Raw genomic sequence first — 12,986 nt, 5'->3', positions numbered from 1 at the left:
AATCGACAGAGACAGAGAACCCAGAAGCATAATTTCACAGCACTTGCTTTTTCGCAAAAAATATTAGTGTGTACCATTTAGTGCAGCGAACATAAACGTAGTGTGGCAAACGTAAAGTATGTGAACGTAAATATACACCTGCATGTTCACTACAGGAGAATACCAAATTAGTGCTTTCCGTAGTTTTCAACTACACTTCTAGTCAATAGTTTCAACGAAAACTTAGGTTTCTTGGTGTGAATTTGAAGGATTAAGTTTATGGGAGGTTAATGACATTGGGAGTCTCTGTATAGGGGCGCATTACAGCTTTCTGCTTGCCGGTTTCTGCTTGCTTTCAGATATTTCATTCACAGCTTCTGTGGACATTCGCAGTGAAATCTTCCTCTCTCGTCAATCCGGGTTCTGGGAAAGCGAGAATAAATGCGAAAACAAGCCGGCCGTGTTCAAGGGTAAGGAGGATGGCCCCGCTCTCGATTCTGAGTTGGCTGTTTCCATGAGTGTGCAGCTGTTCACGAAGTTGCTGTCAACCTCAGCACGTCCTCTACTGGCGGCCAGACGGATATTCTGCCCCGCTACTTTTGGAGATCGTGTCACAGGTGTTTCGTTCCCGCAGCGCGGGTAGTGTACTGATCTAGTGCGAGCAGCAGCCGGAAAATAGTAGCTATGAGAAGGAGAGCAATTGCGTATGCGTGTACGCACTAGCACAAGCGTCTCGCATTTGTGTCCCTGCTGTTGTGCGGGCCACACACCTAAAGAAAATACGCCGCTATCAGCTATCTTTACCCGAAGTCATCGTAACGTGAGTTTACAAATGCGCCAGTCGTCATAAATATTTGTCTATTTGTAGTAACATGCATGACAGTATTGCCCAGTTTGGTGTCGAATGGACTGGTGTGGCTGATAGATACCGGAATGCACACACACTGTATAGGCTTGTTGCCAAAAGAGAACTTGTTATCAATCCGGTACACATTCACGTTGTAGTGAAACCGATCGAGAAAAAGTATAAAAAATAAAAACAGGACAGTATGGAGTCTCATATATTGTGGCAGAGCTTCCGATATTGTCTGACGTTATCGAGGTATCGTTCTCGGGCCTTTACTTTTTCTCGTCTATGGACTTTTTTGATCTGTGACATCCTCCATTACGTTATTTGCACGGCTGTCATTGATAATGTAATACCATCAAAGTCTGAAACTATAACATTGCAGTTGGATCTTGATTCGACTTTTGTTCTTTATTCTCCTGCTTTTGATGAAGATTCCTGCATTTATATTTTATATTAATTACACTCCCTTCAGTAAATGTAATACCATCAAAGTCTGAAACTATAACATTGCAGTTGGATCTTGATTCGACTTTTGTTCTTTATTCTCCTGCTTTTGATGAAGTTTCCTGCAGTTATATTTTATATTAATTACACTCCCTTAAGTAATGCATTCGGCCCTTGACACCACAAATAATGAAATGAAAGAAGCACTCCATACGGACAACAGATAATTTCAATATGGCACCTCGTGCAAGTTTTACTGAGAAAAAGTGTACGATCTCGCGCAATCAGTTCTTCATCTCAAACCAATACCTTTTAGGGTGGTTGTACTATATTTAAGAGTAAAGCGGATAAGGCCGAGTTTTGTTCGTTCGTCGCACCAAAAACCCAAAAGCTTTAAGAGAGTATTGTGATTAGAGAAATTTTGGGAACCGAACAGGGGACTTTTACGCCGTGATACCGGCAGCCTGTCTAGTGGTACGCAAAGACCCATAGGTACGGCGTTAGCAGCGGTTGGGAACCTAAACATGTGCAGCCTACTGCAAATAAAAAACAACGCTTCCATGATCGCAATCGAACCCGGGTTCTGTGCGTTATGAAACTGGTGTCTATGAGATTCCCCTGTCATCGTATTCTGACCGCACAACATTTCCTGTTGGTTTGTAGCGCGGGCGTTGGGTGTGGACTTGGCGGCGTGTTTTAGAGGGGACTAACACGTTCGCTTTGGGAGAGATGTGAAAACTTGCGGACGAAACTATCTGGGCCTGCCAGTCACGGAGAACTTTCGGCGGCAAATTGGGAAATAAATGTCGGTGCAACAGCCGGGGCTACTACGAAGGGAGGGGGGCCGCCAGCTCTGCTGTTTCTCCAGCATTGCATTAGTACTTCAAGCTGCGCCATTTGTTTACTGTTACTGCCGCTGTCCATGCGTTGGTCTATGTACCTTTATAAATCTTAAACATGCTACTCGTGGGGCATCTCAAGTGTTTGCAGGAGCCAAATACTGAAAGTTCGTATATGATACGGTCCCTACAGGGCACCAGAATACTTTTGTTCGTTCTCACTGGAGAGCAATCACGAAATTTACAACTTCACAGCGTGATTGAAAAAGTCATTTTTCGCATTATTGGTCCTACCTATCGTAGTCGAAGCCGTCAGTCTAAGAAAATAAACCACTACTTGTCGTCAAGTCAGTGAAGAGTCTCTCCTGAGGGGAAGGGTGGTCATTTATGTCCTTAAGTTATTAGGACGACTGAACTCCAGGGGAGCCAGAAACAGCAGCGATTTTTACGCCTTTCAAGTGCAATACTCCCCTATCCACTACAATTCCTGACTGCTGTGGGTGGTACGACAATTGTTCTTTAAAGAGGAGAGTGGTGGCTTCCCATCCCAATAGGACGATCGGAATAATGCTAGGGAGGATTGGCATTGAGTACGCTAGGACTAGCCGATTGAAGTGTTGCCGTTCAACGATTAAAACCTGTTGGCATCGCCCTACCATCAGCTGCTGAAAAAGCAACGTTTTTCTGGTCGGTTTTTAGTAAGTCTGGTGCGATGGATGAAAAGCACAAAAAATTAGCACTGGCTTAGCTCGGCTATGCCGGGATATACGTAGCGTGAGCTAAGGTTCACCTGGTTATTCTTAGCTTTCCTGAATACCTAGGATTAGCTTGATTATCATGCTTACTGCTGCTTCAATGACATGCACACGGTATACGCATTATGTGGCACATTTATATTTATTTTTGCTCTACGACTGCTTGCTTCTCTAATGCCACAAAGACGGCTGGGTGGTTCGGAGGAGTGTCAGACTTGGCGTTTGCGCAACGGAGGCGCACGGCTGGGCACGCGCCGGCGCCAGTGCGTCTGCCGCGGCTATGACGTCAGTCCTCTGGAATGCGCAGATCGGCGAGGCACGCGGCGGCGGCGGTTCCGGCGCGCCGACTGTGGGCCGTGTGATGTAATTGTTACTTGCGCTTGTGCAGCACGGCTCTCCAGGAGCCACGCCAAACTGTTCAACCTCGGCCAGTGTAGCTCACGCTACGTAAAAATTCACTTGATTTCTACGAACAGCCGGCTGGATCCAAACGCGTGAGATTTAATGCGCTTTGACACAATAACTGGCTTTTCACAGGTACTTTAAGGAAGTACTGGGTTCCTACGTTCCCCTTTGACGAAATCAGAGCTACATTTCCCCCTATATTTTTGCCGAAACGGCGGGCTTTAGACTGAACGCTCTATATAAAAACACGAAATGAAAATAAAAAAAGCAGATTTTGACATGATTCACATCTAAAAAGAAGGTATTGTTTATCAAAATCGGGGCCCGGGTGCATACGAATTATTTCCCTCGGTTGGCTGCCGAGGATATTGTCAGCTCTTTTGGGGTAAATATAGAACGCCACTAAAATTCCTGCCCCAAATATACGTGCATATATTGGTACCACAAACAAATGTGTTCTTTGAGCTTCTTATAAAGATAAGGAATTCCTTGTAATTTTGTCGTGCAAGCCGATCCTTTATTAAAAAATTATATCACAAGTTTTGGTCCAGTTTTCATTCTAGTTATTATTGTTAAACCTGGATGAGACCAACTTAAAAAAAGTCAGAAATTTTTAGTTTCATGCAGGATTTTGTTCCATGGAAGTGTGGAGTGAAGGTTTGTGGGAATAAAGAAGAAACGAATCCAAAATCCTAGACATCAATAAAGGTGAACATAGCCTTCAAGGATATTTTTCGAAGTAAAAACTGCGTGAGGTGCTTGCTGCTTTTGCACAAGCTTGCACTACATAGCGTTTCAAAGAAGCAAAGTAGCATTCACAAACATATTAACAAACGTAATTTACGTATCACGTTTGCATTTTTACACTTTTCGGCGCATTACTGTGTTTCCAGAACCAAATGTGTGTTGATGGGGTGCCTTTTTGCAAACTTGGTGCTCTTTTTCGCATTCGAAATTGTTGGGAGGGTGCTAGCTGGGATGCTGTACAGGGCGACGACGTTCTTCATTCTCGCCGGTGGAGACGACATTTAAAATTGTGAGCTCGTCGTGAAAAGATAAACCTTTTCGTCTTCTGGTATCCGATCACGGACGAACCGATACTACAGAAATCAATGGCGTCACGTGACTACACGCCGACACGCACGCGTAGCACCGGGAAACTTCAATGGACAGACAACCGATTTGGTCGAGTATATACATGTTTTAAATGGAAGGGCTTCACTTAACAAATCTGTACCCGAAATCATTTGGCTGATAGCGCCCTAGAACTTTTGAAATCGCAATTTTTAGATCTACCAGCTATAAGTGTCCCACCAAATGAATTCTGGGGCCAAATTCTCTAAAACGACGGGGCGTCGCTTTGAAGCGGCGGGGTAGCACCATGCACATGCATGTGTTCTGGGTTCGGGGCCGTCGCTTTGAGCTGTTTCTGGACGGAGAAGCCCTGCAGAAAAGCACTGTGGCAAGGGCACGAAGCGACAGGCGAAGCGAGGGGGGGCAGTGAGTGTCGCTTCGTGCCCTTGTCACAGAGCTTTTCTGCAGGGCTTCTCTGTCCCGAAACAGCTCAAAGCGACGGCCCCGACCCCAGAACACATGCATGTGCATGGCGCTACCCCGTGACTTCAAAGCGACGCCCCGTCGTTTTAGAGAATTCGGCCCCTGGAAACAATGACAGCGAGCCGTGCAGGAACATACTTTTAGCTGCTCGCGAGAATAAAAGTGGTGCTTAAAAACTGTTCCCGCCTAAAACTACAATAATGTGCAACCTTTCCTGTTCCTCTGTGCGGTTTCTTAGTGACGCGTTGAAATGGACGCAATTGTTTGGACACGTATACGGTAGTGTCACGTTGAGGCAGTGCATGTCGCCACCTTTTAGATTTCAGAAATTTGGTAAAAATTTAAATGATTCCCTCCTGTTTGCTTATCAATCTCTTGCGGTTACTCTAATATATAAAATGTTGGGTTTCATAAGAGCTAAACGGCATGCACTCGACAAAAAACATTTGTCTGCCCCTTTAACACTTTGGTGGACGCAAGGAAACAAACGCTGTCGTGTTGAAAGATGTTGTTATCTATTGTTAGCTTTTATTGCATTGTTAGCTATTTATTACTTCTCGATAATAACAAAGAAATATAAAAGCTAAGGAGTAAGTCATTGCTGAGAAAAAAAGTGGCACCCGTATGTCCCACTGTCCAGCTGGCATACTTTGCTCAAGTGGGGCCCATTTGTCCCGCTGCCTGCTTGGCGCAGCGTCCGGAGACCTGGAAGCCTCATCTGATTGCTGGGGCAGCTCGCTGCGACGTGTTTAAGCCACAGCCATTTAAACGCAGCCACAGAAACACCTCGCACAGAGCTGGTGAACCGGCAGGAGGGCGTGCGTGAGCCTGCTAGAGCAGTGACTTCGTTGTCCATTCCCGCAGAAGAAGTGAAGATGCTTAGCTGTACTACTGCTAGATTCGGCATCCTTAGCCGAGAATACTTGCTACGTTTCCCTCTTTGCCCTTGTCCTGACTTGCGAGATCGCGGGCTTCCAGGTAGCAGTCAGCAGCTGCCTCTGCTATTCGAGTGACTACAGCCTCTCGCTATTAGAAATATTGCAAGCGTTCTCGTCATACCACTTAGATACTGTAATGGGACTATCTGGTTCGGCAATTGGGGGTTAGTGTTGCAGTCCTCGCCACCTTACGGCCATAATTCAATGTTATTTAGCAGCCTTACCCCCCTCATTAAGTGCCGTGTAATTTCTAAATTCCAGACCTTGCTTGTGCGAACTTCATTCGGCATCCCGCTTAAGTGTAATGGAAATACTGACGCATTGCTTGTTTTACTTTGTATTGTCTGTGGCTTCTGTCGCCAACAAACATATGACTATTGGCACACCTTCGCCTGATAAGCAGACACCGAGGTAAGGCGCAGTCCGTTCACCAGGAAAAATTGGCTTAAGGCTACTCGTAACGAATCTGCTAAAGTGGTCGTCGAGCCCAGAACGTCCCTCTTTGAGTGGCGGAATCGATGCATGTGGGCTCCGCGTACTCTGAGTGGCTCCTGTTTCACCTGACAGCTCTACAACTGCAGCATCGGGGGTTCTCTGTAGGCATTGTCGCAACATTTAAAGTGGCAGTATCTCCCGCTTAGCGGCTAGACAGCCGCAGTCATGGTGAGGCACCTCGCGACATGCATCTCACTCACCTGTATTATGGGCTCTGTTTGCGGATAAGCGTTCGTGTGCCTTCTGAGAGGCTGGAGAGCGAGCGGCTGAGAAACCCAGCCGCTACCTCTGCAAGGAGAGTACCTATGGTTAGAGCGCTCCTGTTTTAGCCATTGCTGAAGTGCCTTGCCCAAAAACCCTTTTAATTTTGCAGGGTGAATAACATTTTTAGTCCGCCCTGTGTTGTCACTGACAACCAAGGTAAAGCTACGTCGATCGCGCTTTTCCTTTTGTGGATGCAAATGGGATCGCAGTAATGGTAAAACGTTAGCTGCTCCCATCGCTAATTTCCATTATGTAAAGTAACCGACGAGGCGGTTTATGGATGTATATTCGCAGAGGCAAACGGTGAATTCAGAACTATGTAGCAAAACCAGAGAGCAACAGATGTTTCAGCGTCGATTAAAGTAAACAAAACAGCAGTTTGATCAATCACGCATTACCCTTCGCGATTCCTCGGTTCCGTTAATGGGGCGTGTAGATCGCATAGTGGTGCAATACACGTCTGGTCCTTAACCTCTGCGGCGGACTCGTATACAGGCAGGCGCCAGCTAGGCTGCCGGAGCACCGCCTCCGGCCCATTGCGAACGCTTGGCACCCGCCTGGGTCGCCAGCGCGCAATGAGTCACGAAAATGTTTCGCTCGATCCGTCTTCTTGGCGGTGGCCATCAAACGCGGCGTCATGCTCACGCAGGCTCCCGCCATCTATGCTGGTACTCGCGCAGCGCACAAAAAGGGCGACAGGACAGCCGACAGGACAAGGGCGACAGGACAGTTCGAACCTACGGGTCCATAGTTTTCCTTGACATCGTTTCCTGAATTTTTTCAAGGCCAATTGCATCACCCGATTAACAATGGGAGTGACGGGGGCGCCTGTTTCGGCACATGTCATTAGGTGGGGGCCTCAATCTTAGCCGGTACATCCGGTTGTGTCCCCAACCATATCTGAATGCAAGAGTGGTGTGTGCCTGGTTTCCAAGGCAACCGATTCTCGCCACCGCCGATGTAGCGGGGCTCTGGCCAGTGATGGAAAACTGGGCGCCGCGCGTGAGCGCGTTTGAGGGGCGAAAAACCGGAGGAGCTCGGGCTGTCGGCGTCTTCCGCCATCGTCTCCTGCAGTCACAGCACTAAAAGATCAGGACACTCGTTTTCCAACGCTTCGGGCAAGAATGTTTCATCTCCTTGGGCAAAAAAGCATACTAAAAGAGCGCAACTTGACCCTCGTGGTCCAACGCCTCGCGCTAGACGGCCTCGTGCTTCAAAGACACGAGACTTCTACCGCAAAGTAGTATACCTCTACCCCTTAACAGTTTCATATCCGTGGGCAAAAACGCTGAGGCGCCAAGGCCTAAGACACCGAGCGCTCAGCATCGAAACCGCATTATGAATGGTAAGGCACGTGTGAACAATGAGACCCCTCCCATGTGTTCTGGGTAAAGAATATGTTTTCAGATTATGTTTGAAGGCTATACAGGATCTAATTGATTGATTTGATGGAATATGGAGTTTAACGCGCCGACGCTACACAGGTGACGAGGCGCTCCGTAGTGGAGGGCTGTGGATTAATTTTGACCACCTGGAGATCTTTAACGCGCGCCGAACTCTCAAACACACGGGCGTTTTTGCTTTTCGCCTCCGTCAGACAGACAGACAGAACTTTGGCCACAGCTGGGGCGATTAGGCCGGCGACGTCTTCTCCGTCGTCCGTCGGGCAGCAGGGCCCCTTTTCGATCAGAAAAGCGGCCGCCGTAGCCGGGTACCTAACCCGCGTCCTTGTGTTCAACAGCACGCCTTAGCCACTGCGCCACCACGGCGGGTCCACGCAGGATCTAGTAACTCCAGCCGGCGTTTCTCTGCGCCCAGTCAGCGCGCACCGTTTGGCAAGAGAGAGATTTGAGATCTTTGAATACACTTATTCACAATTTTCTTTTCTAGAGGCGGCGGCGCCATTTTGGTTTTTTGACCAGACGGTAGCGCCGTCTATTGAGCCAAAGACGCAACCGCCATGCTGGGCTGCTAAGTGTTCCGTTCTTCCCGTGTGTGTGTTGGGTATCCGTGCGTTACTTAACGAACCGTAGTGGTTTGGCGTTAGGTTAGCGGTTTCAGTGCTTGTGTGTGTGTTCTGTTTTGTTTTATTACCTGCGCAAAAACCCAGCAGTGGATTTCAGGGCCTAATTCGCTGCTAGCGTGGGAGATGTAGCGGGCTGCGGTAGCACGGTGGTGCCATTGTCACTCCGCAATTCATCGATGTTAACGCTACAGCTATATTGCCCACTGGCATAAAACCCCTTTCGGGTAGTAAATACTTTCAAGGCCGCCTTGCTTGTGATGTTCGCCGATTAGGCTTGTCTACCGAAGCGGAGACGACAAATGTGGAGGAAGCGCTGCGTGTATGCTTCACCTACCCGCGCTCGCGATGGGCTCTCGACGAAGCGATTACCGCGTTGTTGACATTGCAGTAGAGTGTCATTCCACGGAACTAGAGTTAATAGGATTGCTGATGAGTATGAATTAACTGCCAATAAAATCGACGCAACCGAACAACGAGTCAAACTACAATTTAAAAAACATGATCATGCTTGTGCACTCCCGCTCCGAGCCGATCTTTGTCGACCCTCTGCATGTATGCGCGGTAATGCTTTACGCGGTAAGCAGCGGCTGTTCCGCAATAAAACCCTACGTTGCGTGACAACGGATAAGGATGAGAAACTTTTCTTCTTTTCTGCGTGGCGTACAGGTTGATCTATCTTTCGAATAGAACGTGCGCATATTTCGAGCGACATTTCCGCATTGTGCTTCCTGCTTATCCTACTATCAATGAGCAGTGCGCGATAAAAAATAGTGATGCTTTCATATTGTTTCGCAGTGTAATGCGTTCGCTTAGCAAAATACGTAAACCGCCGTAATCTTCAAACGTTTTAGGTTGGATGACATAGAAACTGTTTATAACGCCAATTGGTTCCATTGATCGAACAATGTACGTCATTTTAAATTCATTACAAAGAAACAGAAATCATTAAAATGCTATATTGTTAGGGATCTTGTTATTTACTTGTAAATTTTAAGCAGGCCCCATTTTGTGGCCCTAAGTGTCACAGCCATGTGTGTGAAAGTTGATTTAGTTCCGTTCGCTGCCGTCCAAGTGCAACCATCTGGCACGGCAGTGTGGCGTAGGTACGAAGTTTTCGCGATTTATTCACGACGTACATCGGGGCCTCAACTCGGTGTTATGGGTAGGCGAGGCAGCATACACATGCAACCACACAGCAGTTTCGCCCCTCCACGTCGTGCGCATGTGCTGTGGGCATTTCCTTTTTTTCTGGTTGTTCCCCGCGACCGCACATGGCTGGCAAAACGAAGTAACAGCCTTGAAAGGCATCGCAGAATGCGCTATAACAGCTGGAGGTTCCGCAAGGACGAAGGGTAAGGTAACATACGCTCGTGCACTACGCAGCGGAGCACACCGCGCCGAACGATTAGAGACTTTTAGTACAGCGTTAGCTAGCGTTTAGCGCGTGCTATTCCTTGCGCGCGCCCTAGTGCGCATACACAGTCCGCAAAACAAGGGTTTGCGTTTTGCGGGCGCACGCATTTTTCGAGTGGTTGCGGGCGGTACTTTGCGGCGTTGCGGGCCGCGCGCGGCTGGCGCTGCTCTCACGATACCAGTTTGCTCGATACGGCCTGCCCCCGCTGGCCGCTGCCGCCGGGAATGGTTCTGTGTGCGCGCGCCTCGCCTTCACCGACGATCTCGCGTTGCTGACAGTGACAGGTACCTGCGGTCGCACAGAATACTAGATTGTACTTCAGTGTATTTAGCTGAAAAGCCGTACCGAACCCAACCGGTGTGGGCGATAACGCCATTTACCTTAGGTCGCGTTTGTATGGGCTGGTTGGCTTGGGAAATTATAGTTATTTGTTGATGTCCTAGATGGCGCTAGCGACGACTCTGAGCAGCACCACGCTATTAGCGGAGCGTTGCTGGCGCACTACTAAAGAAGGGGCGCAGTACTAAAAGCCCTGATGAGGTGCCAGTCGCAATTTTGAGTATTTTGTAAGACGCAGCTCTTAATAGCATAGAGTTCCATACTAATATATACTAGAGGGAAATCTGGTGCCACAGCCTAGGGGAGCCGCGCTTCGGCGAGCGTTCCGTCATGTACCGAGCAGGCACGTTCCACTTGTCCTTTGCATGGCACATGAACAGGCTCAAAAGTGGCTCTGGCTCCAAAAAAGCAAATATTACTATAGAAGTTTCATCAAATTTGTTTTGTAATTACAAAATTGAACCACCAGAATGAGTAATTTCTCAGTGATTATGTAGAAGCCTCATGCACGATGAACAAGACAAAAATGTTTACCCTTTTTGGTTGATTCTGGCTTCGAAACAAAAAAGAATCCATATGGCTGGCCACGCCAAGTAGGCGAGGAACGTCACCAGCGGCAATGGCGCCGCCTACGGCGGCCTGCGGGCCGCGACTGCAGCGACAGATTTCACTCGAGTATGTCATCAGCACCACCCTATCTACGCCCACTGCAGGGCAAAGTTCTCTCCCATTAATCTCCAGCTACGCCAGTCCTGCTCTAAGTGCGACCAATTTATCCCTGAAAACTTCTTGATCTCTTTTGCCCATTTAACTTTCTGCTGCCCCCTGCTACGCTTGCCTTCTCTAGGGATCCACTCTGTTGCCCTTAATGCGCAACGGTTATCTTGCCTTCGCATTACATGCCCTGCCCACGTCCATTTCTTCTTCTTAACCTCTACTATTATGTCCTTAACACGCGCTTCTTCCCTCACCCACTCCGCTCTCTTCTTATCTCAAAAAGTTACACCTATCATCTTTCGTTCCATTGCTCGCTGAATCGTTCTTAATTTAAGTTGAACCCTCTTAGTGAGCCCCGTAGGTGAGTACCGGTAACATGCAGCTGTCATACACTTTCTTCTTCAGGGACAGTGGTGGGCTGCCATTGATTATCTGAGAATGCTTGCCGCATGTCATCCACCCGATTCTTATCCTTCTAATTACCTCTGCCTCATGGTTGGGATCCGGGGTCACAACTTGGCCTAAGTAGATATGTTCGCTTACCACTTCTGCTGCCTCGCCACCTATCTCAAATCGCTGTGCTGTCCGGAGGTTATTGATCATCACTTTAGTTTTCTGCATAATAATTTTCAGGCCCACGGTTCTACTCTGTTTGTCCAGTTCGGAAAGCATGCTTTGCAATTCGCCCCCCTAGTTACTTAGCAAGGCAACGTCATCAGCAAATCTGAGGTTACTGAGGTATTCTCCATTAACCGTTACTCCCGCCTGTTCCAAATGCAATGTTCTGAATACTTCTTGCAAACATGCTTTGAATAACCATGGAGAGATTGTGTCTCCTTGTCTGATGCCTTTCCTTATAGGTATTTTACTGCCCTCCTTATGGAGGATAATGGTAGCTGTGGACCCATTGTAGATATCCTCTATTATTCTTACATAATTCTCATCTACACCCTGGATCCGTAATGCCTGAATGACTGCTGAGGTTTTGACTAAGTCAAATGCTTTCTCATAATCTATGAAAGCTATATATAGGGGTTCAGTATACTCAGCACACTTCTCTATCACCTGATTGATCGTGTGAATATGGTGTATTGTTGAATAGCACTTAAGGAACCCTGCTTGTTTCTTAGGTTGACTGAAATTTAAGGTTGCAGATACTCTGTTAGCGATTGCCTTGGTAATTGGTTTGCAGACAACTGACAGTAAGCTGATCGGCCTGTAATTTTTAAGTGCTTCATGTCACCTTTCTTATGGATAAGGATGATGTTCGCATTCTTCCAAGATTCCGGTACACTTGCGGTCATTAGGCATTGCGTATACAGGTGTGCCAGTTTTTCAAGTACAATTTCTCCACCATCCTTCAAGAGGTCTGCTTTTATCTGATCCTCAACAGGGGCTTTATTCCCTTTCATTTGTCTCAAAGCCTTCCTTACTTCTTCTGTCGTTACTGGTAGAATGTCGATCTCCTGTGAACTATTTTCTCGTACGGCATTATCCTGGATGTCCCGGCTATTGTACAGATCTCTTTAGAACTCCTCGGCTACTGTGACTATTTTATCGCTATTTGTGATGACATTGCCTTGCTTGTCTTTAGGTGCATACATCTGATTTTTCCCTACACCAAGGCGCCGCTTCACTGCTTTCATGCTACCCCCGTTCTTTACAGCGTATTCAACCCTGTCCATATTATACTTCCGTATGTCGGCTGTCTTGCGTTTATTGATTGACTTCGAACTCTATAGTATATATTAGTATGGAACTCTATGCTGTGGAGAGCTGCGCCCCACAAAATACTCGGAATTGCCACTGGCGCCTCCTCGGGGCTTTGAAAGACACTTTGGCCTCTCGTTAGTTCTGGCCGCACGACGACCGTAACGATGGCACCACTGCATCTGGCTTGCCAGTCGAACGTGGTGAGCCTCCACCGACCGGCGAACGACGCCAAAACCGGTCCTAACAATCAG

At 47.6% G+C, this 12,986-nt stretch overlaps 1 protein-coding gene across 3 annotated transcripts in view; it reads left to right on the top strand.

Annotated features, from left to right (window-relative positions):
- The first annotated feature begins 564 nt into the window (after positions 1 to 564).
- LOC144138829 (glucoside xylosyltransferase 1-like) overlaps positions 565 to 12,986 on the top strand; it is a 74,521-nt gene continuing 62,099 nt past the window's right edge. For 2 of the 3 annotated variants that reach the window (XM_077671312.1, XM_077671311.1), the window contains exon 1: positions 566 to 799. The gene's annotated coding sequence lies outside the window, so the exon portion shown is untranslated. Of the gene's footprint in view, positions 800 to 12,986 lie in introns of all 3 variants that reach the window. The other variant, XM_077671313.1, reaches the window with a different exon arrangement.

The sequence above is a fragment of the Haemaphysalis longicornis genome, unplaced genomic scaffold, assembly GCF_048455015.1.
Source record: "Haemaphysalis longicornis isolate Haplotype H1 unplaced genomic scaffold, Haemaphysalis longicornis Haplotype H1 scaffold_5, whole genome shotgun sequence".
In the NCBI taxonomy this organism is placed as follows: domain Eukaryota; kingdom Metazoa; phylum Arthropoda; class Arachnida; order Ixodida; family Ixodidae; genus Haemaphysalis; species Haemaphysalis longicornis.
Note: the sequence above shows the minus strand (reverse complement) of the source record. Positions and strands in the feature narration are given on the sequence as shown.